General features: G+C 44.8%; 1 non-coding gene across 1 annotated transcript; it reads left to right on the forward strand.

The window, feature by feature from the left end:
- The first annotated feature begins 361 nt into the window (after positions 1–361).
- Positions 362–423, forward strand: LOC112438008 (U7 small nuclear RNA). The gene has a single exon (XR_003026516.1). It is a non-coding gene; the product is annotated as a U7 small nuclear RNA (small nuclear RNA).
- The last annotated feature ends 24,737 nt before the right edge of the window (positions 424–25,160 follow it).

The raw sequence follows: 25,160 nt of genomic DNA on the forward strand, positions 1-25,160 counted from the left end.
CTCTAGGCGGGACTCAACGTGTGGACCGTAGACCAGCAGCATCAGCAGCATCTGCATCACGTATGAGAAATGAAGACTCTCGGGCGCTGCCTCTACCTACTGAATTTTAGCAAGACTACCAGGTGTTCCCCATGCACATCAAACTTTGAGAAATGCTATTCTAGGTTGCTCTCAAGTCTGGCTGCAGATTTGAAACACCTGGCAAGCTTTTAAGACACGTACCAACGCTAGGTCTGGAGGTGGAGGGGCTGTGTTTGTTGGTATTCATATTTTTTAGCTCCTCAAGTGACCCTCATCTAATCCTTGGATCCCCATCCAGCCTTTCCACAAACTCTATTGGTTCTGACCTTAAAATATATCCCAGTGTTACAGCTCTTTTAGAATTTGTCTAGCAGGCTTTCCGGTTTTTGCCGGAAAGCCCCTCTCACGCTTAAAATAATAATAATAATAAAATAAAATATATCTTAAGTCTCACGCCTGCAATCCCAGCACTTTGGGAGGCTGAGGCGGGGCAGATCACTTGAGGTCAGGAGTTCGAGACCAGCCTGGCCAACGTGGTGAAACCCCATCTCTCCTAAAAATACAAAAATTAGCAGGGTATGGTGGTGGGCACCTGTAGTCCCAGCTACTCAGGAGGCTGAGGCAGGAGAATTGCTTGAACCTGGGAGGCAGAGGTTGCGGTGAGCTGAGATCGTACCACGGCATTCCAGCCTGGGTGACAGAGTGAGACTGACTCAAAAAAAAAAGAGATGAGGTCTTGCTATGTTGACCAGGCTGGTCTCGAATTCCTAGCCTCAAGTGATTCTGCTGCCTCAGCCTCCTGAGTAGATGGGACTACAGTTGTGAGCCACAGTGCCTGGCTCCCACCCTCATTTATGTTATTTTTGGATTGAGTTTTCCTTTTGGTGTAGTTTTTTGTTTGTTTGTTTGTTTGTTTTGAGACAGGGTCTCACTCTGCCACCCAGGCTGGAGTGCAATGGTGTGATCTCAGCTCATTGTAACCTCGGCTTACTGCAACTTCCGCCTCCTGGATTCAAGTGATTCTCCTGCCTCAGCCTCCCAAGTAGCTGGGATTACAGGCGTGCACCACCATGCCCAACTAATTTTGGTATTTTTTGGTAGAGACGGGGTTTCACCATTTTGGCCAAGCTGGTCTCAAACTCCTGGCCTCAAGTGATCTGCCCACCTCAGCCTCCCAGAGCCTGGGATTACAGGCGTGAGCTGACGTGTTTTAACTCATCTATCAATTTGTGTTACTATCAGGAGGCACACCAGTTCCAGCACTCTGAAGAGCTGCCATGGGACACCCTTTTTATAACCACACCATCCTTCTACACCTAAGTGAAGATCTGGTGCTGGGATTACAAGGGGAGGATGAGTGAACTCAGGTGTGATGATTGAAGACTTGTGGGCAAAGAGACCCAGCAGGTCAAGATAGAGACATTTTTCCAACCTCAATCTAGAACTCAATGAGGATAGCAAATACATTTCATCTGATTGTGCCCACTCCACCCAACTGCCTGGCAGGCTGGATTGTGAAGGCCTCTAAGGCATATCAGGGCTCAGCTGAAGAGTGTAATGGTTGATTAGTGATGCCTCTTGTGGACACAGGCCAATGGGAGGGGGTGCCTGTGCTGGAGAGTGTTGTTAGTGTCGGGGCTGATTGTCTACCAAGAGGGCGGGGGAACGCCCTAGGGGAATGGGAGAGAAAGCCGAAATCAGACACCCATACATATTTTTTTTGTTTTTGAGATGGAGTTTCGCTCTTGTTGCCCAGGGTGGAGTGCAGTGGTGCAATCTCGGCTCACTGCAACCTCTGCCTCCTGGGTTCAAGCAATTCTCCTGCCTCAGCCTCCTGAGTAGCTGGGATTAACAGGCACCCGCCACCACTAATTTTTGTATTTTTAGTAGAGACGGGGTTTCGCCATGTTGGCCAGGCTGGTCTTGAACTCCTGACCTCAGGTGATCTGCCCACCTCAGCCTCCCAAAGTGCTGGGATTACAGGTGTGAGCCACCACCCCTGGCCCAATATATATTGGATATTAGATCTGAGATACTCCATCTTTGGAATGTTTATACCATCTGTCTTTAGTTGTGCTCAGTAACAAGAATCATGACTCCCTTATAAATGCATAAAATCTCAGGGAGACAGAGAATTATGTCTGTGTGAGGATTTACAGTAGTGCTTAAAAATCCCGGATTGATTACAAGCTATCCCAGATGGCTTCAAACACAACAATACTGAAAGGAAGCAAGTTTATCATCAAAGAGAAAACTAGGAAGCAACTGTGGGAAATCACAGTTTGTCTAGATAAGAGAAGTCTACAAAGAGACAGCAGGAGGCATTTGAACTGTTTTGTATTCTTATTGTAGTGGTGGTTACACAACTCTGAAAGTATGTTAAAACTCATAGAACGTACATACATATATAAAGTCAATAATTAAAAAATCTAAAATCTATTTAGCCATGAAATATGATGCTATAGAACTTGGTTTGCTGCTGGGCATGGTGGCTCATGCCTATAATCCCGGCACTTTGGGAGGCTGAGGTGAGTGGATCATGAGGTCAGGAGTTCAAGACCAGTCTGGCCAACATAGTGAAACCCTGTCTCTACTAAAAATACAAAAATTAGCCAGGTATGGTGGCACATGCCTGTAGTTCCAGCTACTCGAGAGGCTGAGGCAGGAGAATCTCTTGAACCTGGGAGGCGGAGGTTGTGGTGAGCCGAGATCATGCCACTGTACTCCAGCCTGGGCAACAAAGCCAAAAAAAAAAAAAACATAAAAAAGTTGGTTTGCCAAAATGTGGTACACACAGAGCTGGTTGTACACAAGACGATATAAGACGAAACATAGATGAACATTTGAATTGTATAGTTATGTATTTGCATTAATTCATATTAAAAGAATGTCTAGTTTATCAAGCCTATAACTTCAAAAAGACAATTATATAAGGTTAGGCTAAGTAGAAATTTGAGTTGCTTTAAAGGAAAATATAAAGTAAATAATTATACAGGTTTTATGCATGTAGACAAGATTTTTGATCGGGGTATGGGAATAAAGTTATTTGTCTGAAAATCCTACCTTGACTGAGTGTGGTGGCTCATGCTTGTAATCCCAGAATTTGTGGGGGGTGGCCAAGACAGGAGGATTGCTTGACCCCAGGAATTTGAGGCCAGCCCTGGCAACACAGTGAGACCCTGTCGCCACAAAAAAAATAGAAAAATTAGCCAGGCATGGTGGCGCGTGCCTGTGGTCCCTGATACTCCAGAGGACGTGGTAGGAGGATGGCTTCAGCCCAGGAATTTGAGGCTGCAGTGAGCTACAACTGTGCTACTGCACTCCAGCTTGGGTGACAGAGTGAGACCCAATCTCAAAAAAAAAAAAAAAAAAAAAAAGTCCTACTGTTATAGAGTTTATAATCTAGCAAGTTCAGAAAAACAGGGATATTAAAAGATTATGTAATAATTTTAAAAATCAGTTACCAATGCATAACACTGTGAATGTAATTAATGCCAGTAAACTGTACACTTTAAAATGGTTGAAATGCTAAAATTTATGTTATATATATTTTAATATGATAAAAACCCAACTTCCAAACATATATTAAAAATGATGCCATGCCCGGGTACAGTGGCTTACACCTGTAATCCCAGCACTTTGGGAGGCTGAGGCAGGTGTATCGCCTGAGGTCAGGAGTTCGAGACCAGCCTGATCAACATGGAGAAATTTTGTCTCTACTAAAAATACAAAAATTAGCCGGGTGTGGTGGTGCATGTCTGTAATCCCAGCTACACAGGAGGCTGAGGCAGGAGAATTGCTTGAACCCGGGAGGCGGAGGTTGCAGCCATTGTACTTCAGATTGGGAAATCGTGCCATTGCACTCCAGACTGGGCAACAAGAGTGAAACTCAGACTCAAAAAAAAAAAAAAAAAAAAAGATACCATTTTTGTAAGAGACATGCACATGTCTTTCTTATGCATAGGAAATTGGAAGGATGGATAGCTACTTTTATACATAGGAAATTGGATAGAAAGATAATACTGGTGGCTGGGCGCAGTGGCTCATGCCTGTAATCCCAGCACTTTGGGAGGCCAAGGCAGGCAGATCATGAGGTCAGGAGATCCAGACCATCCTGGCTAACATGGTGAAACCCTGTCTCTACTAAAAAAATACAAAAAAATTAGCCAGGCGTGGTGGCGGGCGCCTGTGGTCCCAGCTACTCGGGAGGCTGAGGCAGCAGAATGCATGAACCCGGGAGGTGGAGCTTGCAGTGAGCCGAGATCGCGCCACTGCACTCCAGCCTGGGCGACAGAGCGAGACTCCATCTCAAAAAAAAAAAAGAAAAAGAAAAAAGAAAAGAAAGATAATACTTGTTATTTTTGGATAAGATTCTGACTGATTTTTTTTTTTTTTTTGAGACAGAATTTTGTTCTTGTTGCCCAGGCTCCAGTGCAATGGCGCAATCTGGGCTCACTACAATCTCTGCCTCCCGGGTTCAAGTGATTCTCCTGCCTCAGCCTCCCAAGTAGCTGGGATTACAGGAATGTGCCACCATGCCCAGCTAATTTTTTGTATTTTTAGTAGTCATGGGGTTTCACTATGTTGGCCAGGCTGGTCTCGAACTCCTGACCTCGGGCCATCCACCCACCTCAGCATCCCAAAGTGCTGGGATTACAGGCGTGAGCCATCATTGAGTGATTTTTATTGTTTACTTACCTTGTCCAACATCTTATAGAATACATACGTATTAATTTACAATAAGGTTTTATTTAAGAGGCTTTTTTTTTTTTTGGAGACAGAGTTTCACTCTGTTGCCCAGGTTGGAGTGCAGTAGTGCAATTCTCGGCTCACTGCAACCTCTGCCTCCCAGGTTCAAGTGATTCTTGTGCCTCAACCTCCCGAGTAGCTGGGATTACAGGCATGCACCACCACACCGTTAATTTTTGTATTTTTAGTAGAGACGGGGTTTTGCCATGCTGGCCAGGCTTGTCTCGAACTCCTGGCCTCAAGCAATCCACCCGCCTTGGCTTCCCAAAGTGCTGGGATTACAGGCATGAGCCACTGTGCCCCGCCGACGTTTCTGTGATTTTTTACTGAATGGCCAAAAAAAGGAGGGAAGGAGGGAGGGGTATCCTGGGGAGGTCAACAGAAATAAAACCAAAATAAGATTTGAAAAAAGGAAACCACTAAAAATGCAATGTGGCATCTTAGATCCTAGAACAGGAACAAGACATTAGTGGAAAAATTAGTAAAATCCAAATAAAGTCTAGAGGTCAGTTAACGGTATTTTACTAATGTTCATTTCTCAGTTGCCGTGGTATGTAAGATGTCAAAATCTGGGGAAATTGAGTAGAGAGTATGTGTGAACTCTTAATACAATGTCTTTGTAACTTTTTGGTGAAATTAAAATTACTCCAAAACAAGAAATGTATTTTAAAAATTTAAGTTTAGAGGTTGGAATCATCTTCTTCCTCTTCAGTTTATATTACTATCATTAACAATAGCCACCAATGACTAATGGCTAACTTTGGAATTTCCACAAATAGCAGGAGAAAACCATTTGGGATAGGCAACTATTGAAAAGTTACATTTAGATAGTCCCAAAACAAAAGAGAGAGATTTGCAAATTCAGAGGTGATTTTCTGTTTTCTTTTTTTCTTAGCGTTCTATAAAAGTTCAGTGACGACTTTTAGAAATTCTCCTTTGGATATCCTTAGCTTCCAGGGCTGGATCCAGCACCCTCTAGCCTTCTGTGACTCAATCCATGCATATAGATTAGGGGCCAGATACTCTACTTGCATTTCCAGAAATATGAGTGGGGAGTACTTCCCAAGGAGAGGATATAGTCTCTTTGAAATTTGACCCTTTAAAAGTTGGGCTGCTGGACATTAATAAGGAAGAATTGAAAGTGCAGATCAATAAGACTTGCTGAAAATAAAACACACATTAGCATAGAGTGTTCTCCCTATAACCAAGATTAATGCCTTTTTAAACCAAACCAGAGCACAAAGGTATATCTTTGAGGCTAATTGCCGCTAGCAGATTGCAGAGAGAAAGAAAGACAGGCTTGGGGGCAGGGGCTGGTGGACAAAACCCAATTGCAGAACTCCTAAGAGCAGGAGTGAAATGAAATAACCCCTTGAGTTATGCAGAGAATTTAACCAGCGCTGGGCTCGGTTTTATTGGGCATGCATTTGAAATTTAAATACGTTCTGGGGACAATGCCTTTTTACAGCATAGCCAGGAGCTTGCCAAATAGGAGCACAGCAAGTTTATTAACAAGAGGACATGATCAAACATAAAATAGCAGGCTAAGGACTCCTTTTCTTGTACAGCCACGCTGAAAAGACTTCTGTGGAATTCCAATCCTGCTCTCGACACACCCCTTGTCTAGGACTGTATTTGCTCAAACAGCCACCCTCATTTCCTTTTAAAATTTATTTGTCATTAGCCATTACTCACTGCAAAGCCACTTTTTGAGATTTTAATATCCCTTTTAATAAGGCACTATTTTTTGAAAACTACAATACCAACATTTTTGTTGGTGCAGTGTTTTTTGGTATTTGAAAAACTATGAAATCAGAAGAACTTATGGCTTGAGGTAGTCCCAGATGCATAAATACCGTAAATCAAACGGGCACTTGTTTAGAACGCTTTCTAAGGATGTTCCTCACCCATCTAAAACCCTTCCAACATATCGCATCATGGTTAAGCAGGTAGAATCTAGAATATGATTGTCTGGGTCTAAACCCAGGCCTCCTCCACCTTGGCCTTGGGCAGTTTCCTTAACCTTTCTGTACCTGATGTCCTCATTTCTAAAATGGGGCTAATAATAGTCCCCACCTCATAGGGTTGTTTTAAGGGTATACATGTGTGTATACATATGCGTGTACACATATTGCATATGTATATATTGCACATGTAATTGTGTGTGTGTGTTTATATATAGATATGTGTGTGTGTGTATTTATATATAGATGTGTGGGTGTGTGTATATTGTACTTCCAGGAGAATTCTCAATAAATGGGAGCTGTGGTTGTTTTAGCTTTTTATTATATTATGGCTGTGAGGCAGAGCTTGTGTTCCTGTGTTTTTTCCCCAGGGGTGGTTTGGCCATGGAAATGAACGGGGTGGCAGGTGATGCTGGGGAGACCAAGGAAAGCAGGAAGAGTGAGGTTGGGAGCAAGAGAAAAGAAGGACGGGAGGTCCAGTCTCAGCTCCTTGCCCTTCTCCTGCCATCTCACTAGCCTCTTACCCCAGGCTTAGTCTCTCAGCTCTTCCCTTTGTTTTCTCCTGAGTTGATCCATTTTCTTAAAGTCTGACTGTCTTTCCTAACAATGTATTAGAAAATAAATAATAAGGCCAGGTGCAGTGGCTCATGCCTATAATCCCAGCGCTTTGGGAGGGCGAGGCGGGCGGATCACATGCAGTCAGGAGTTCAAGACCAGCCTGACTAACATGGTGAAATCCCATCTCTACTAAGAATACACAAATTAGCCGGGCATAGTGGCGGGCACCTGTAATCCCAGCTACTCGGGAGGCTGAGGCAGCAGAATCGCTTGAACCCCGGAGGCAGAGGTTGCAGTGAACTGAGATCGTGCCATTGCACTCCAGCCTGGGCGACAGAGCAAAACTCTGTCTAAATAAATAAATAAATACATAAATAAATAAGCAAGCTAGCTGTGGTGGTGCGTGCCTGGAGTCCCAGCTACTCAGCAGCTGAGGTAGAAGAATTGCTTGAACCCAGGAGGCGGAGGTGGCAGTGAGCTGAGATTGCACCACTGCACTCCAGCCTGGGTGACAGAAGAGACTCCATTTCAAAACAAACAAACAAAAAACCCCCACCAAACTCCTGGTCAACCTCGAATCTGCATTCTTACAGGATTCACCTGCTTGGCTCCTGGCAACTCTATCCCACCACTGGCAAAACAACGGACAAACAAATAAACAAAAAAACAGGAGATTTCTTTGACTTTTCGATTTCTCTGCTTTCCCATCCAACCCAGCCATCCATCTTCACCTTTAAAACAGATTTGGAATCAGACCCTTCTCTCCATCCCCACTGCTCCCATCGTGGTCCAAATCGGGACGTGGTGCTAACTCCCCAGCTGCCTCCTGCCCCATGCCCTGTTCTTCACACAGCAGGCCGAGTGATGCCACGGAAGTGCAGGCTGGACTATGTAGCTCACGTGCAGTCTCAGCTGACGCCCGAATCCCCACAATCTCTGCCTCCCTTGACTCCTGACCACAGCTACCCTACTTTCTCCCCTTGGCTGGCTCCTCCAGCCACACCAGCCTCCTTACTGCTCCACGAGTCCCCCAGGAGGCTCTGCCTTTGGACCTTGGCACTGGCTGTGCCCTCGGTCTGGGGCAATTCCCCCATATTCCATGCCCCTCTCCTCCCTTGCTCTGTCCTTCCTTCAAATCACCTTCGTTGGGGTGAGGTGGCTCATGCCTGTAATCTCAGCACTTTGGGAGGCCAAGGTGGGCAGATCACTTGAGGTCAGGAGTTCAAGACCAGCCTGGACAACATGGTGAAACCCTGTCTCTACTAACAATACAAAAAATAACTGGGCATGGTGGCGCACACCTGTAATCCCAGCTATTCGGGAGGCTGAGGTGGGAGAATCGCTTGAACACAGGAGGCAGAGGTTGCCAGTGAGCCGAGATCATGCCATTGCACGCCAGCCTGGGCGATAGAGTGAGACTCAAGTCTAAAAAAATAAAAAATAAAAAAAAAATCACCTTCTCTGTGACCTTCACTGACCTCTGGATATAAAATGACAATCCTTACCCATCAGCACTGGTTCCTCTCTCTACTTTTTTTTAAATCCATAGCATTTACCACTATCTAACACATTATACATTTTACTTAGATAATTTTGTTGATTATCTATCTCCTTTCCCTTACCGCCCCCCAGCCCCCACCCCATGTGAGCACCACGAGATTAGGGGCTTTCTTCATTCATTGCTCTATCTCCTGTCTGGAATAATGTCTAGCACATGGCAGAGCTCAAGCATTATTTGCTGAATGATTTAATATCTGTCTACTTGACTACTACCATCTATTCGAATACTCAAAGTCAGGGGCTGTACATGTTTGTGCTTACTCCAATGGCTGGTGCATGGCAGTCGTCCAGTACATTTTGTTGGGTGACTATACATGGGCTTCGTAGGGCATCTGCTTCCTTCTCTGCAATAGGAGAAGTGGGGAGTGCTGATTAGAAAGTCTGCCGGGCGCGGTGGCTCACGCCTGTAATCCCAACACTTTGGGAGGCCGAGACAGGTGGATCACCTGAGGTCAGAAGTTCAAGACCAGCCTGACTAACATGGTGAAACCCTGTTTCTACTAAAAATGCAAAATTAGCCAGGCGTGGTAGCACATGCCTGTAATCCCAGCTACTCGGGAGGCTGAGGCAGGAGAATCGCTTGAATCTGGGAGGTGGAGGTTGCGGTGAGAGAGATCACGCCATTGCACTCCAGCCTGGGCAACGAGAGCGAAACTCCGTCTCAAAAAAAAAAAGAATTAAATTAAAAAAAATAGTAAGCCCAATCCTGCCTATGGGGGCAGCTTTCCCTTGGCCCCAGTATGGCGGCTTTTGCCTGTAATCTTAGCACATTGGGAGGACAAGGCAAGAGGACAGGTGAGGCCAGGAGTTTGAGACCAGTCTGAGCAACATAGTGAGACTCTGTCTCTGCAAAAAAATAAAAAAATAAAAATTAGCCAGGTATGGTGGTGTGCACCTATATATAGTTCCAGCTACTTGGGAGGCTGAGGTGGGAGGATCGCTTGAGTCCAAGTGTTCGAGGCTGTAGTGAGCTGTGATGGCATCTTTGTACTCCACCCTGGGTGACAGAGTGAGACCCTGTCTCAAAAAAAAAAAAAAGAAAAGAAAAGAAAAAAAAAAGAAAGAGAGAAAGAGCTTTGTTTCCTGCATAACAAACCACCTCAACACTTAATGGCTTAATAAAACCACCTATGTATCTCATAATTGTGCAGGCTGGTGAGGCAGGTCTTCCGGTGTGGGGCGGCTCAGCTGATCTCTTCAAATCAAATAATCCTCCCAGTCAACACAGATTAAAATTGAAACCCCTGGCAAGCAGAGGGCTTTTGTATTGAAGGAGGAAAACTCACCATCCCACAAAAGGTTGGCATGAAATTAAGGTGACAAGGGAAAAAAGGGCCATGAGCTACTGGCCAAATAATTCAGCTTAATCTCCAGGAAATGATTGTCATAGCCTTAGGAAGGTACATGTGCAGATTTGGAGAACCCTGGCTGAAAGAGCCAGGCGGCCTCGGAAACAAATTCACATTGCATGCGACATGCCCAAGGGCAGCGGGCTCTGGCTTCAATCATGACTATATTACAGGAATGGAAATGACGAATGGGTTTGGGAGTGGCAGACATCTAACGATGCTTACAGAGAACAGGAACCGCAGAATTAGGATGCACCCACAGTCACTTTTTTTTTTTTTTTTTTTTCAGAGACAGGATCTTGTTCTGTCGCCCAGCGTGGAGTAGCATAATCATAGCTCACTGCAGCCTTGAACTCCTATGCTCAAGTGATCCTCCTGCCTCAGCATCCCAAAATGCTGGGATTACAAGCGTGCACCACTATCCCTGGCTAATTTATTTTATTTCATTTTTTGTAGAGATTGAGTCTTGTTTTGTTGCCCCGGCTGATCACAGTTACTTTTGAGTATATATAATCAGTGGCTATCAGGAACACAAGAGGCCCAGTTACTTCCATTTCTTGAGATTCTCTGTATATTAAAAAATTTAAAAGGGGATATTCTGTGTGATTTATTATCAAAACTGTGTGATATGTTAAATGTGTACAGTTTTAAATCATAACTTTTAACAAACCCCCAAAAAAGGCAAAACGAAACAAAACAAAACAAAAAAACCCTAAAAAAAAAGCAACATAATTGTGCTAGTCAAAGATAATATATATATATTTTTTTGAGATGGAGTCTCGCTCTCGCGACCAGGCTGGAGTGCAGTGGCACAACCTTGGGTCACTGAAATCTCCACCCCCTGGGTTCAAGTGATTCTTGTGCCACAGCCTCCCGAGTAGCTGGGATTACAGCATACACCAACATGCCCAGCTAAATTTTGGATTTTTAGTAGAGACAGGGTTTCACCATGTTGGCCAGGCTGGTCTCGAACTCCTGACCTCAAGTGCCTGCCTCGGCCTCCCAAAGTACTAGGATTACAAGCGTGAGCCACCGCGCCTGGCCAGCCAAAGATAGTTTTAAGAAACATTAATTCATTTGTGCTGTACACTGTGGTCCAGTGATGAGACCCATGTTTAAAATTGTACAAAATCTTCCTGATGATGAAATATTGTACAGAGCAACTGGCCTGAGCTCTTCAAAAAGTTAATGTTGGGCCAGGCACTGTGGCTTATACCTGTAATCCCAGCACTGTGGCTTATGCCTGTAATCCCAGCACTGTGGGAGGCCAAAGCAGGAGGACTGCTTGGGTCCAGGAGTTCAAGACCAGCCTGGGCAATATAGTGAGATCCTGTCTGGCTTCCTTAATTTAGTATAATGTTTTCGAAGTTTCTCTTTATTGTGTCACAGAATTCCAGCCAGGCAAGGTAGTTTATGCCTGTAATCCCAGCACTTTGCGAGGCCGAGGCAGGAGGATTGCTTAAGCCCAGAAGTTCAAGATCAGCCTGGATAACATAGCAAAACCCCATCTCTAACAAAAATTAATTTAAAAAATTAATTAAAAAAAAAAAGCCAGGTATGGTGGCACACACCTGTGGTCCATGTGGGAGCCTGAGGTGGGAGGATTGCTTGAGCCTGGGAGGCGGAGGCTGCAGTGGGCTGTGATCACACCACTGCACTCCAGCCTGGGCACAGAGAGAGACCCTGTCTCAAAAAAAAAAAAAAAAAAAAGTTATCGTCATTAAAGAAAAAAAAAGCAGGGTGGCAGGAAGAGCTGGTCTAGATTTTATTTTTATTTATTATTATTTTTTGAGACAGAGTCTCACTCTGTCACCCAGGCTGGAGTGCAGTGGCGTGACCTTGGCTCATTGCAACCTCTGCCTTCCAGGTTCAAGTAATTCTCCTGCCTCAGCCTCCTGAGTAGCTGGGACTATAGGCGTGCCCACCATGCCCAGCTAACTTTTGTATTTTTAGTAGAGATGGGGTTTCACTATGTTGGCCAGGCTGATCTCGAACTCCCGACCTCAGGTGATCCTCTTGCCTTGGCCTCCCAAAGTGCTGGGATTACAGACGTGAGCCACTATGCCCCGCCTGGTCTAGATTTTAAAAGAGATACAGGACAGCCAGGCGCGGTGGCTCACACCTGTAATCCCAGCACTTTGGGAGGCTGAGCCAGGTAGATCACCTGAGGTTTGGAGTTCGAGACCAGCCTGACCAACATGGAGAAACCCTATCTCTAATAAATATACAAAAATTAGCCAGGTGTGGCGGTACATGCCTGTAATCCCAGCTACTCAGGAGGCTGAGGCAGGAGAATTGCTTGAACCTGGGAGGCAGAGGTTGTGGTGAGCTGAGATTGCGCCATTGCACTCCAGCCTGGGCAACAAGAGTGAAACTCCATCTCAAAAAAAAAAAAAAAAAAAGAGAGAGAGACAGGGCATATAACAACCACATGCAACGTGTGGGCCTTGATTAGATCCTGCTTTGAATAAACCAGCTGTAAAAGATATTTCTGGGAAAAATGCAGTTGTTTGAAAAAGTCCTCCCTATTGTTTTGGAGATACAGCCTGAGAGATCTAGTGACAAACATTCATAAAGTCTATAATGTGAAATCTTCAAGGGAAAAATAAATGATTAATGAAGCAAATACGGCAGCATGTGAACCATGATCCTATCTAGGCAATGGGTGCATGCATAGAGATAGAAACTGCTGTCTGTGCTTTTCTACATGCTTGAGAATTTTCATAATAAAAAGTGAAAATAGAACACAGAACACTCAGGAGCTTAGGATAAGCATTAAGTACTGTATGTACTTAATATAGTCATCTGTATTATAAATGAGAGTGATTAGAAGATAACAGGAATATTTTGAGGAGAAAAAAAGGGCATGAGGAATGTCATCTTCCCATCTTCTTACCAGTGTTTCTCTGTGACTCTGAGGATGACCTCATGTGGAGATAATGTCAAAAGTCCACATTTTAGACCCTGCATCTGAAGACAGGGTCAAATGGCTTCCTTGATCTCCCTGTGATAGGATGGGGTGGCTATTGTCTTTTTCTTCCTTCATTTTGCCCTCCCGGTGATTCTATCAAAACTGAGATATTAGAATGACCCGACGGGCCCACCCAACTTCTTATAAGCACTCTGTTTACTTTCCAAAATGGAAGAGAGAAGGTGACTTTGGAGATAAGGAAAGAAGCTGATTAACCAGTTAAACCATTTCTGTTAGTTCAGTGATCAAATTTCACTGTATTATTTCCAATGTGAATAGTTAACTTCCCAGTGCAGTCATATATAAAGAAGATAAGTTCAGATAGTAAATGACCATAGTTATATTCCCCTAGCCAGCTCCCCACCCCTCTCTGATCAGAAATCAGTTTCCTGATTGCCCTCTGAAACTTAGTATTAGAATCTAGAAGACACTGTTGGCCACAAACGCACGTCACAGTAGCAGACGCTGGATTAATTTTATTTTTGATGAAGGAATTCCTGAAGAACCAAAGTGCATGGATGCAACGTTTTGCAGCCTTCAACACAGTGAAATACCTTAGCATAGCATCAAACCACGGCAGCTTGTCACTCAGATCTGGGATTCATGGTTATCTGGAACTGACTCAGATCCCAAAATGCAAACAGTATTTTGAAACACCAAAAAATTCCAAAAAGCTTTTAAGATAGGTCCCATTCTCAAACTCACTCAAACTCATCTGTGGAGAAAAGAATCCATGGCTACGGGAGCTGACAACAAAATTAATTGCTTTCAATTTTTATAAAAGTTCTCAAGGAACTTCAAGAGCTGATGCAGGTGGGTGGAATTAAACATTAGCAAGAAGAGCTATATTGATTAAAAATCTAAATGTCTGACCTATCTCTTTATCTGGTTTCAGTGGGCTGGCAGGGCGGCTCTGTCAATCAAGATAGACCTAACGTAACAATACCATTTATAAACACATAAAAATTCATAGAATGCACGTCTACACTTTTCTCTGTAGAATTAAAAAAAAAAATTCAATAAATTTTTTTTGAGAAGGAGTCTCGCTCTGTCACCCAGGCTGGAGTGCAGTGGTGCCATCTCAGCTCACTGCAACCTCCACCTCCTGCATTCAAGCAATTCTCTTGCCTCAGCCTCCTGAGTAGCTGGGATTACAGGCACGTGCCACCATGCCCGGCTAATTTTTGTATTTTTAGTAGAGACGGGGTTTCATCATGTTGGCCAGGATGGTCTCTATCTCTTGACCTTGTGATCTGCCCACCTCAGCCTCCAAAAGTGCTGGGATTACAGGCGTGAGCCACCACACCTGGCATGAATTTGTTTTTTAAGGGACACAAGGAAAGTTAATAGTTACTAGCCTAATATTGCATTCCCTGCATATGAAATCTTTATTCTGCTAATGTAAAATTCAAACATAGCAGAAGCAGAAGGAAAATCATGTCATAGAAGCAATTCTTTCCGCACAGTTAAAAGTTGGGAATCAATGAATACTGCAGACTCCTGCCATGTAGCAGTTAATACCAGAGGGTGGCAAACTGAGGCCCTTGGGCCAATTCTGTCTTTGCAAATAAAGTTTCCCTGAGAAACAGCCAAGCCCTTTCCCTATGGATTGTCTGTGGGGGCTTTTGTGCTGCAAAGACAAGAGTTGAGTAGTTTAGGCAAAGACCACTTGATCTGCAACGCCTCACGTATTTACTATCTGGCCTTTACTAAAAACTGTGTTAATAACATGAATGTTGGAGTCAGGCAGGTCCAGATTGAGGATCCAGCTCTGTTCAGCTGTATGTCCTTGAGCACATTCCTTAAGATTTTCAAATCTCAGTCTTCCTACCTATTAAATGGGAGTAATAAGAAAAATAATAGCTAAATTTACTGAATGTTTACAATGTGCCCAGCACTGTTCAAGGTGCTTTGAATGCAGTAACTCATTTAAACTCACAGCAACCCTATGAAGAACACACTATGCTTGCCCGGGCATGGTGGCTCACGCCTGGAATCCCAGCACTTTGGGAGGCTGAGGTGGGTGGATCACCTGAGGTCAGAATTTCGAGACCAGCCCGGCCAACATGGTGAAACCCTGTCTCTACTAAAAACATAAAAATTAGCCGTGGTGGCACACACCTGTAATCCCAGCTACTCAGGAGGCTGAGGCATGAGAATCGCTTGAACCCAGGAGGTGGAGGTTGCAGTGAGCCGAGATCACGCCACTGCACTCCAGCCTGGGTGACAGAGCAAGACTCCGTCTTTTTTTTTTTTTGGGGTAGGGGGATGGAGTCTCGCTCTGTCACACAGGCTGGAGTGCAATGGCATGGTCTCAGCTCACTGCAACCTCCGCCTCCTGGATTCAAGCAATTTTCCTGCCTCAACCTCCCAAGTAGCTGGGACTACAGGTGCGTGCCACCACACCCGGCTAATATTTGTAGAGACGGGGTTTCACTATGTTGACTAGGCTGGTCTCAAACTCCTGACCTTGCGATCCTCCCACCTTAGCCTCCCAAAGTGCTGGGATTACAGGCATGAGCCACTGTGCCCAGTGAGACTCTGTCTTAAAAAAAAAAAAGATATTACTATGCTTGTCCCCATTTTAAAGGTGAGAAGACAGGCTCAGAGAGCTGAAGTAACTTATCTAGAGTCCCACAGCCAGGAAGTGGTAGAGCTACAACCTCATCTGGTAATTATAAGTGTAAAGTGAGATTAGGCCTGCAGGAAACATGCTCTAACTGGGGCCTGTAATATAGCAAGCTTTCAAAAAATTAGATCTGCTTGCACGTGGTAGTGCATGCCTGCAGTCTCAGCTACACTGGAGGATTGCTTGAGCCCAGGGGTTTGAGGCTGCAATGCACTATGATCACACTGGGCAACATGGCAAGACCCCATCTCTAAAAAAGTAAAAAGAAACAAAATAAATCATATCTGTTGCTATTACTAATTTGGAACATAAGCCATCAGAAATTAATAAATGAGTGGGAACCTGAGCTGACCCTTCAAATCTTGACTTCATAGCATGTTTATTTAACTGACATCTTCAGGGGGGCAGCTACCATGTCAAAATGGTGTTTGTTGTTCTGGGGAAGGTGATAGATTACGCAGAGTTTGCTTTCCTTGGTCTCTGGATTAATTGTCAGTTTTTTAAACAGGATTTTGACACGCTAAGATCTCCCAGAAAGTATGCCATTAAACTGAAGAAGAAGAAAAACAAGAAACCTCATAGAGGTGAGACTAGAAGCTGAGTGTGTACATTTTACCACCGCAGTTTGCTGGTCACTTATGGTCAGTTGGTTCACATACAAACCACAACAAACACATGCATATAATGAAATAAATTGGCTTCTTGAACCGTTTTACTTTCTTTATAACTTAAAAATACATAAGTCGCATGTTGTTGGAGAAAGTGCAGATATAAACAACAGGAAATAGAAAAATAATCACACATAATCCTACCTTGAAATAACCATCTTTTTTTTTTTTTTTGAGATGTAGTCTTGCTCTGTTGCCCAGGCTGGAGTGCAGTGGTGCAATCTGGGCTCACTGCAACCTCCGCCTTCTGGTTTCAAGCGATTCTCCTGCCTCAGCCTCCCAAGTAGCTGGGACTACAGCCACGCGCCACCGTGCTCAGCTAATTTGTTGTATTTTTCAGTAGAGACAGCGTTTCACCATGTTGGCCAGGATGGTCTCGATCTCTTGACCTCGTGATCCGCCCGTCTCAGCCTCCTAAAGTGCTGGGATTACAGGAGTGAGCCACTGTGCCCGGCTGAAATAACCATCTTTAACCCACGCTGGGGATCTAGTTTTGTTTAAATATGGGTTTTGTTTTGTTTGTTTGTTTGTTTCCTCCACTGCAGGAATGGTTTCAATGGATCACAATGTAAAGCATTTAAATAAATGATGGTAACTCACTGGAAACAGTGATGATCCGAGAGGCAGAATGAGAGATCTCCAGCCTCTATGTTGTATATTTCTGGACTCTTTCACCAAAAGTACTTTTTTTCACCAAGTCTAACTCTGTTTAAGATGAGAAAAAAACCTAATAAGGATCCATTTTCGAGTTAAAAATGTAATGATTAGAATGAATTTGGAGCAAATATTTAAATTGCCAATATCAGTTCCAAATGTCTTTCTTTAGTCGGCAGAGCAGCCCACATACACATTTGAGTATGTATTTTCATGGACATCTGGAAAGACCTGTCATTAGCTAAGTATCTCCCAATGAGATGGAGCAGTCAGATGGTGTCCACGTGCCTCTAAAACAACTTGTCAATTCAATAAGAAAAAAAAAAAATCCCAATCCAACCATGTAGTCAATTTAGGGCCAAATTATCAGTCAACCATTTGTCATGTAATCCAAACAAATGGTCACCTAAGTAAATCTACATTTTAATTAGTTATGCTTATATCACATAGATACTGTCAGGCAAGACTTTCGGTAGCAAAACAAAAGACCATGAAATTTGCAAGGAGGTATTTCCAATCGATCCTCCGTAAGACCCACTCAGGGGTGAACACACGGGTTTGTATTCATCTTAGGCCGTGATTATTGGAAGAAAGAAGAAATTAAATATCTATAGGTTGGCCAGACAAGGTAGCTCATACTTGTAATCCCAGCACTTTGGAAGGCCGAGGTGGGTGGATCACCTGAGGTCAGGAGTTCGAAACCAGCCTGGCCAACATGGTGAAACCCTGTCTCTACTAAAAATACAAAAATTAGTCAGGCGTGGTGGTGCATGTCTGTAATCCCAGCTGCTCGGGAGGCTGAGGCAGGAAAATCACTTGAACCCCAGAGGCAGAAGTTGCAGTGAGCAGAGATCGCGTGATTGCACTCCAGTCTCAGCGACAAGAGTGAAACTCTGTCTCAAAAACAACAACAACAAAACCCAAAAACAACAAACAAAATTAGCCGGGCGAGGTGGCGCATGCCTGTAATCCCAGCTACTTGGGAGGCTGAGGCAAGGAGAATCGCTTGAACCCAAGAGGCAGAGGCTGAGGTGAGCCGAGATCGCGCCACTGCACTCCAGCCTGGGCGACAGTGCAAGACTCTGTCTCAAAAAAAAAAAAAAAAAAAAAAAAAGATCTCTTGATGAGGTGCTCAGGTAAGAACTGCCCTGGTGTAAGGTCTCTGAGTTGGATCCCAGCTCTGCCATTTACTAGCTCTGTGTGGCTGGGCAATTTACTCATCTTCTCTGGGCTTCAGTTTCTCTCTCTGTAAACTGGGGAGTATAATAGTATCCATCTCATAAGCTTATTGTGCACACTGGAGTAAGTCACCTACATAATGCCCTTAGAAGGGTGTGATTTAAATCCAACAAGCTCAGAAAACCAAACTTTAAAAAACTACTTTGATAGCCAAAGCTCATCTGATCTGAACTCATTTGCTGGCAAAACTTGAGCTGAATCGGCACAAGAGAATTTCTATGAATATCCATAGTTTTTGCTGCAGAAATATCAATGTGTTTGATGGTGCTATGTAGACCCCTACTGACATATGGTATAAGCACTGTATTATCTAAGTGGAAACACGTTGAATTCCAAAATTCATGGCATTAATGAACATGTATTTCTCTTGCTATAAATATGACTTTTTTCTTTAGTTGAGTTTCCAACTAATGATTTCATCTGATCCTCATGAGTCAGGTAAGGCAGGCATGATGACCTCCTGCTTAATAAATGGAGAAATTGAGGCACAGATTCCCAACTTGTCAGGCAACTTGTCCAGACTCCAAAACAAACATGACTAACCCAGTTAAGGAACATGCCTATCAACACTGCAGGATCCCCAGGAATTAGTAGCAAGGGTATTGTCATCGGCTATTAAAAAAAAAATAAATTAAATTAGCCAGGCCTGGTGGCACATACCTTAAGTCCCAGCTACTCTAGTCCCAGCTGGAGGCTGAGGTGGGAGGATCACTTGAGCCTGGGAGGTAGAGGTTGCAGTGAGCTAAGATTGCACCACTGCACTCCAGCCTTGGTGACAGAGTGAGACCCTATCTCAAACAAACAAACAAACAAACAAAAAACACAACAACAACAACTTATTTATTTATTTATTTAGAGATGGAATCTTGCTCTGTCGCCAGGCTGAAGTGCAGTGGTACCATCTCGGCTCACTGCAACCTCCGCCTCCCGGGTTCAAGCAATTCTCCTGCCTCAGCCTCCCAAGTAGCTGGGACTACAGGCGCATGCTGCCACGCCAGGCTTTTTTTTTTTTTTTTTTTGTATTTTAGTAGAGACAGGGTTTCACCATGTTGCCCAGGCTGTTCTCGAACTCCTGAACTCGGCAATCCGCCCGCCTCGGCCTCCCAAAGTGCCAGGATTACAAGTGTGAGCCGCCGCGCCCGGCCAATAAATTTAAATGTTAGGGTTAAAATCAAGGTGGTAAGAGTCAGTGAAACACACTATAGATTCTATTTCCTCTCAGAGTCTTGGTAAAAATGAGTAGCAGCAGCGGTCATAATGATCAAAGCCATTATTTACTGAGCACTTGCTGTGGGCCAGGCATGTGTGTGATCTCATTTAACAGAAGGTAGCTTCTATTATTATCCCCATTTTACAGAGGAGAAAACTGAGGCCCAGGCAGGTTAAGGAGGATACACAAGGCTGTAGAGTTAGTAAATGGCAGAGTGAGGATTTGAACCTGGTGCTATCTGGCAAGGCAGAACCTCTGTCAACTAATTCTTTGCCTCCATAAGCTTCTCCGTATTCAGAGTTTTATCCTTTTTTGCTGAAATCACATTTCATTCCACTGACCTTTTCAAAGGCTTTTGTCTAAAAGGTTAGAAGTAATTCCACTTCTGGGAACTGATTCTCAGAAATATTCAGAGATATGAATACAGATTTATGTTCAAAGGTATTTAGCATGACATTATTTATAGTAGTCTAAAAAAACAGTGTGAGAGAGATTAAATGGTGAACATTGTACATTTCTTATAAGAAAATATTATGTAATCATAAAAACAGAATTGTTGAGGCCTGGCATGGTGGCTCACACCTGCAATCCCAGCACTGTGGGAGGCTGAGGTGAGATCGCTTGAGGCCAGGAGTTTGAGAATAGCCTGGGCAACATAGCAAGACTTGGTTTCTACAAAAAATAAAAATAAAAAATTAGCCAGGCATGGTGGCAAGCACCTGTAGTTCTAGCTACTCAGGAGGCTGAGGTGGGAGGATTGCCTGAGGCCAGGAATTCGAGGCTTCAGTGAGCTGTGATCGTGCTACTGCACTCTAGCCTGGGCAACAGAGAACGGCCCTGTCTCTAAAAATAAATAAATAGGCTACTCTGGGCACACTGCCCATAGGGTAGCCCTGCTCTTTTACTCTTAATTTTTAAGGAGCAGTTAAATATAAATAAATAAATAAAAAATAAATAGAATTGTTAAATAGCTTAGTATTCTAAGGAGATGTTCATAATATATGGTGAGCTTTTAAAAAGGGATACAGGCTGGGCACAGTGGCTCACGCCTGTAATCCCAGCACTTTGGGAGGCCAAGGCGGGCAGATCACCTGAGGTCAGGAGTTTGAGACCAGCCTGGCCAACATGGTGAAACCCTGTCTCTACTAAAAATACAAAATTTGCGGCTGGGTGCAGTGGCTCACGCCTGTAATCCCAGCACTTCGGGAGGCCAAGGCAGGCGGATCACGGGGTCAGGAGATCTAGACTATCCTAGCTAACACGGTGAAACCCCATCTCTACTAGCCGGGCGTGGTGGCGGGCGCCTGTAATCTCAGCTACTTGGGAGGCTGAGGCAGGAGAATTGCTTGAACCCGGAAGGCAGAAGTTGCAGTGAGCCGAGACTGAGCCATTGCACTCCAGCCTGGGCAAAAAGAGCAAAACTCTGTCTCAAAACAAAAAACAAACAAATAAAAACAAACAAACAAACAAACAAACAAACAAACAGGATACAAGGCCAGGTGTGGTGGCTCACACCTGTAATCCCAGCACTTTGGGAGGCTGAAGTGGGCAGATCACTTGAGGTCAGGGGATTGAGGCCAGCTTGGCCAACATGGTGAAACCTCGTCTCTACTAAAAATATAAAAATTAGTCAGACGTGCTTGCCTGAACCCAGGAGGCAAAGGTTGCAGTGAGTCAAGATCGTACCACTGCACTCCAGCCTGGGCAACAGAGTGAGACTCTGTCTCAAAAAAGGCAATTCAGTCTTTTAGCAAGAATGGTTGCTTGAGGAGTTGAGGACGTTACCTTTTGGCCCACAAAGTCTAAAATTTTTTTTTGTTTGTTTTTGTTTTTGAGATGGAGTCTCACTCTGATGCCCAGGATGGAGTGCAGTGGCACAATCTTGGCTCACTGCAACCTCTACCTCCCGGGTTCAAGTGATTCTCCTGCCTCAGCCTCCCGAGTAGCTGGGACTACAGGCGTGGGCCACCATGCCCAGCTAATTTTTGTATTTATAGTAGAGACGGGGTTTCACCATATTGGTTAGACTTGTCTTTAACTCCTGACCTCGTGATCTGCCCACCTTGGCCTCCCAAAGTGCTGGGATTACAGGTATGAGCCACCGCACCCAGCCCATGAAGTCTAAAATATTTACTCTCTGGGCCTTGATGGAAAAAAGTTTGCTGACCCCTGGTATTTAACAAACAAACCAAACACCTCTTGTGGCTACATTGGGCCCACTCAAATAACCCAGGATATCTCATTCAGTTGATTAGCAATCTTAATCCCAACTGCAACCTCAATCCCGCCTTGCTGTGTAACATAACCTTGTCCCAGGTTCCTTATACATGGGAGAGGAAGGCAGGGGAGTCCGTGTCAGAGGGATGCGGCCTGAGAGACTCCACCGTCATTGTTGGCCCTGAAGGTGGACAGGGCCATGAGCCGGGGCAGGCAGGCAGCCTCTAACAGCCGGAAAAGGGAACGAAAGGAATTCTCCACTACAGCCTCCACAAGGGACCGTCCTGCCAACGCCTTGATTGCAGTCCGTGAGACCCCTTTGGACTTTTGATCTCCAGAACTGGTAAGATAATAAATTTATGGTGTTGGAAGCCACCTGTCTGTGGTAATTTGTTACAAAAGCAACAGGAAGCAGATACAGCTCTGGCGAATTCAGGAAGTGAGTAATGGTAGAGAGTGGGGAAATCAGGAAAAATGTCATCAAAGTCAAATTAATTATTCGGTGGAATATGGGACTGTAATTCCATTCATTCATTCAAGCATTAATTCATTCAACAAATACTTATTGGGACACTAGGCCTGGTGCAGTGGCTCATGCCTGTAATCCCGGCACCTTGGAAGGCAGAAGGGGGTGGATCACCTGAGGTCAGGAGTTAGAGACCAGCCTGGCCAACATGGTGAAACCCTGCCTCTACTAAAAATACAAAAATTCACACACACCTGTAATGTGATGGCACACGCCTGTAATCCCAGGTACTGGTGAGGCTGAGGCAGGAGAATCGCTTGAACCCAGGAGGCAGAGGTTTCAGTGAGCCAAGATTGCGCCACTGCCCTCCAGCCTGGGTGACAGAGTGAGACTCTGTCTCAAAAAACAAACAAACAACAACAAAAAAACCTCCAAAAAACCAAAATACTTATTGGGACACTTAACTTTGTGCAAAGATTTCAGCTAGGTTTCTGGGATCTGATGGTGAAGGGGACAGGCTAGCCTGATCCCATCCCCACGGTGCCTAGAGTCCCGTGTGGGAGGAAGACAGTTGAAGAGTTAACCAGGGGATTAGTACAAGGTGATGAGGTGATGAGGGGGAGTGGGGGGGAGGGGGTCTCCTGAGGAAGTGATAATGATGCCCAGATCTGGAAGACGGCTGTGCTGGCCAGGGAGAGGGTAGGGCAGGATTACAGGAAGTGGGGGCCTGCAGGGAGAGGACAGCAGGGGGTACCCTGAGAGCCTGGGTTATATTCCTTCACCCTCTATCTGGGGCTTGGAGCATAGTGGGTCCTCAGGGGAGTTAGAAGTAAGGAGAAAAGACATGAAGGAGGGAAGGAAGGTGGAAATGAGGAAGGGAAGAAGGAAGTGGAAATGAGGAGGGGAAGAAGGAAGTGAGAGAGAGGGAAGGGAAGAGGGAGAAAGGAGGGAAGAAGGAAAAAAGAAGGGAGAAAGGAAGGAAGGAAGCCGGGTGCTGTGGCTCACTCCTGTAATCTCAGCATGTTGGGAGACTGAGGTGGGCGGATCACCGAGGTAGGAGTTCGAGACCAACCTGGCCAACATATAGTGAAACCCCATCTCAACTAAAAAAATACAAAAATTAGGCCGGACGCAGTGCCTCACGGCTGTAATCCCAGCACTTTGGGGAGGCCGAGGCAGGCGGATCACCTGAGGTTCAAGACCAGCCTGGCCAACAGGGCAAAACCCTGTCTCTACTAAAAGTACAAAATTAGTCGGGCGTGGTGGCGGGCACCTGTAATCCCAGCTACTCAGGAGGCTGAGGCAGGAGAATTGCTTGAACCCAGGAGGTGGACGTTGCAGTGAGCTGAGATTGCGCCACTGCACTCCAGCCTGGGCGACAAGAGTGAGATTCTGTCTCAAAAAACAAAACAAACAAACAAAAACCAAAAATTAGCAGGGTGTGGTGGCACACGCCTGTAGTCCCAGCTACTTGGGAAGCTGAGGCAGGAGAATCACTTGAATCCCGGAGGCAGAGGTTTCAGTGAGCCAAGATTGAGTCACTGCACTCCAGCCTGAGCGACAGAGCAAGACTCCATCTCTAAAGAAAAAAAAAAAAAAAGGAAGGAAGAAAAGGCAGGAAGGGAGGAAGGGAATAAGGGGGGAAAAGACACATTTAACCTAACTAAGGAAGAACTGGATACATGTTGCTATCATCTGATACACACTCCATCTCCATCTGTGTTGACCAAATAGATTTTTACCCCAGTTTTGAGAGCTCCAAGTCTCCAGGATAAGCTGTCCCCACCCACAGTCTGTGAGCCTCGGCCTTAAGGGAAGAGGCTCACTGCACCTTTCTCGCTTTCCCATGACATAGGGCCCTCCACGGGGAGCGGCTGCAGCCATCACAATGCCTCATCCTGCCATTAGTCATATTTCTGATCTGCTATTCTATGAAATGCCCAGAAAAGGCAATTTTTTTTTTTTTTTTTTTTTTTGAGACAGGGTCTCATTCTGTCATCCAAGCTGGAGTGCAGTGGTGTGATCACGGCTCACTGCAGCCTGGACCTTTCAAGCTCAAGCGTTCCTCCCACCTCAGCCTTCCCCGCCTGCCCACCCCAGTAGCTGGGACTACAGGTGTGTGCCACCACACCCGGCTAATTTTCATATTTTTTCATAGAGTTGGGGTTTCACTATGTTGCCCAGGCTGGTCTCGAACTCCTAGGTTCAAAAAATCTGCCCACCTTGGTCTCCCAAAGTGCTGGGATTACAGGCATAAGCCACCACGCCTGGCTGAAAAGGCAAATCCACAGAGACATAGAGTGGATGAATGGTTGCCAGGGGCTGGGGGTGGGAACAAGAAGGACAGAAATGAGAGAACCTTATTAGCATGATGAAAATGTTTCCAAAACTGAGTTATGAAACTAATTGCATAATTCCGTGCATATACTTAAAAAATCATTGACCTGTGCACAAAAAAATGGGTGAATTTTATGGTATGTAAATTATACCACAATAAAATTGTTTTTAAAAATTCAATTTAAACACAAAATTTCCTGGTTTGCCTAATCCAAAATTTATTTATTTATTTATTTAGAGACAGTGTCTTGCTCTGTCGCTTAGAGTGGAGTGCAGTGGTACAAGCATAGCTCACTGCAGCCTTGACCTCCCGGGCTCAAGCAATCCTCCCACATCAGCCTCCCAAGTAGCTGGGACTACAAGCGCATGCCACCACGCTCGGCTAATTTTTGTATTTTTTGTAGAGACAGGGTTTTGCCATGTTGCCCAGGTTTGTCTTGAACTCCTGGGCTCAAGCGATCCTTCTGCCTCAGCCTCCCAAAATGCTGGGATTACAGGTGTGTGCCACCATGCCTGGCAAATTTAGTTTCTAAAATGGTCACAGGAATGATCTGAGTTAACATAGCAT

This window comes from Pan paniscus, chromosome 21, assembly GCF_029289425.2.
Source record: "Pan paniscus chromosome 21, NHGRI_mPanPan1-v2.0_pri, whole genome shotgun sequence".
NCBI classification, from domain to species: Eukaryota; Metazoa; Chordata; class Mammalia; order Primates; family Hominidae; genus Pan; species Pan paniscus.